The sequence below is a fragment of the Olea europaea genome, chromosome 6 (assembly GCF_002742605.1).
Source record: "Olea europaea var. sylvestris chromosome 6, O_europaea_v1, whole genome shotgun sequence".
Classification (NCBI taxonomy): Eukaryota; Viridiplantae; Streptophyta; class Magnoliopsida; order Lamiales; family Oleaceae; genus Olea; species Olea europaea.
The window spans coordinates 26865679-26867793 of NC_036242.1; the positions used below are offsets into that span (position 1 = coordinate 26865679).

The window sequence follows — 2115 nt, forward strand, 5'->3', positions numbered from 1 at the left end:
GTAGAAGAGGCTACGTGAGAAATGAGGATCAGATGCGTGCTCAATATCCTCACTTATTCATTACCCAGTCAGTTACCAGTTAAATTTCGAGGACGAAATTCTTTTAAGGAGGTAAGATTGTTACAACCCACATTTTTATCTAATCAAAGTCAATAGTGAAATTTTCAAAGTCAAGTCAATTAAGGACTAAAATGAAATTAAATATTTTATTTGGGTTTATTTTGCAATTGGCAAAATATGGAGGTTAAATTGGATACATTTTAAAGTTGGGAATTTACTTATATATTTTTGGAAGTTATAGGATTAAATGTCATTAAAAAAGGGAGTTGAAGGACTTATTTTGCAATTTTGGATAAGTGGACCATTATATTCAACCATTGACCCATTTTCACTCAAAAACACACGCACACACATTGAAGAAAAATGGGCAGAAGGCTGGAAGGCCGAGAAAAAAGGGAAAAATTAGGGAAAAAGGGAAGGAAAAAAAAAAAGAAGGAAGGAAGGAAAGAAGAAAAGGGAAGAAGAAGAAGAAGAAAAGTGGTAAGGCTAATCTCTTCAAGCTTGGGTTGAATTTTTCCATTTGTTTCAAGTGATAAAGTATGAATTATGTTAAAATTCTAGGGTTTTATTTTGACTCGAAATTTTCAGATTTTTGAGATGAATACTACTTGGAGCTCAAGTTATTGATTCTTGAATTTCTATCTACATTAAGGTAAGGAGATGTCAATTTTTTTGGACAAACCCTAGTTTTTAAATTTGATGATTGAGCATGAATTATTTGTGGAAATGATTACATTAATGGAATTATTCACTTGGGAATTGATTTTATGGAACAAAATGTATATTAAATAGGTGGAATTATGGTTACTAGTTTCACTTGATTGGAGAGTAAAATTACTTTTAAACTTGGGAAGAAGGTTTTGTTGATGAATTAGTTATTAGAAAAGGGATTAGAAGTGGGATTAGCTCCAATTGATCAAAAGAATATTTGGGAAATTCATTCGAGCATCGACCAATTTTAGTTAAGTATTATGGAAGTAGATCTTAAAGTTTCTTAATTTAATAGTTGTTGATTAGTCATCTTGTTATATATTCCAGGTGGTGACGAGGAGATTGGAAGAGCCTATCAACCATCTTCGGTTCAACTTGTATTATGTGAGTAGATAAGCTTATTTTTCAGAAATTAATATTTATTTAATTTATATTAACTCAGAAAATTTATTAATTCATACAGTTGATTTGACAACAAGATTTTCAGAATAAAGTTGATTTATAACCAGTTGTTTTTAAAAGTTAAATTCAATTTAGTAAATCATTTTATTAGCATGTTATATGAGTATTATATGTTTCAGAATATTTAAAGTTATTTTCTATAAACCATCAGAAAGTACTCAGGTGATTTTACCCTCGTCTGCATTGGTGTGAATGTGTTTCCACAGTGTATGACTTCATATGGTTATTTTACCCACTCTGCGCTGGTGTGAATGTGTTTCCACAACGTATGATCAGTTTAGTAATTTTACCCACTCTACACTATTGTGAATGTGTTTCCATAGTGTATGACCATTGTATAGCTCTACGTGCGTACGACCAAAATTTCAAAATTACAGAATTTCAGAATTGAATAACTTTGCTATGTATATCAAGATTAATCGATACACGAGTATGGTTATTCCAGGTACATTTTTGGTGTGATGTTTCAGTATTACATAGCTTATCATATTTTAGAAATGTAGTATACAGAATAAAAATGTTTATGATTATAGTATATTTTAGTTTTGATAGTATTATTAAATTCTAAGCTACAGAATTCAGCTTATTCAATTTAAAGAATAAATATTTTAGTTTATATGTCTGTGAAAAGAAATTTTATGCTATATGTCGATTTTCAGAAAGATTTAATGAATGGAAAGGTATACTTTTACAAGTATCCACTCACTGCGTTATAGACTCACATTTTTTATCACTATCAGATAGTAGCTGAGTTGAGCACTACTGGGCCAGTTGATCTATCGAGTTGAACAAAAAATTGTCAAGCATTGTATGAATCATCTTTTCAGTTTAATAGTTCATATTTTGGGATAGACACCTCTTTTGATCAGAAACTAGTTTCAT

The 2115-nt window shown here is 30.1% G+C and overlaps 1 long non-coding RNA gene across 1 annotated transcript; it reads left to right on the forward strand.

The window, feature by feature from the left end:
- Positions 1–526: 526 nt before the first annotated feature.
- On the forward strand, positions 527–2115 carry LOC111396552. Its single transcript, XR_002703027.1, has 3 exons — positions 527–540; positions 649–712; positions 1974–2115. It is a non-coding gene; the product is annotated as an uncharacterized LOC111396552 (long non-coding RNA).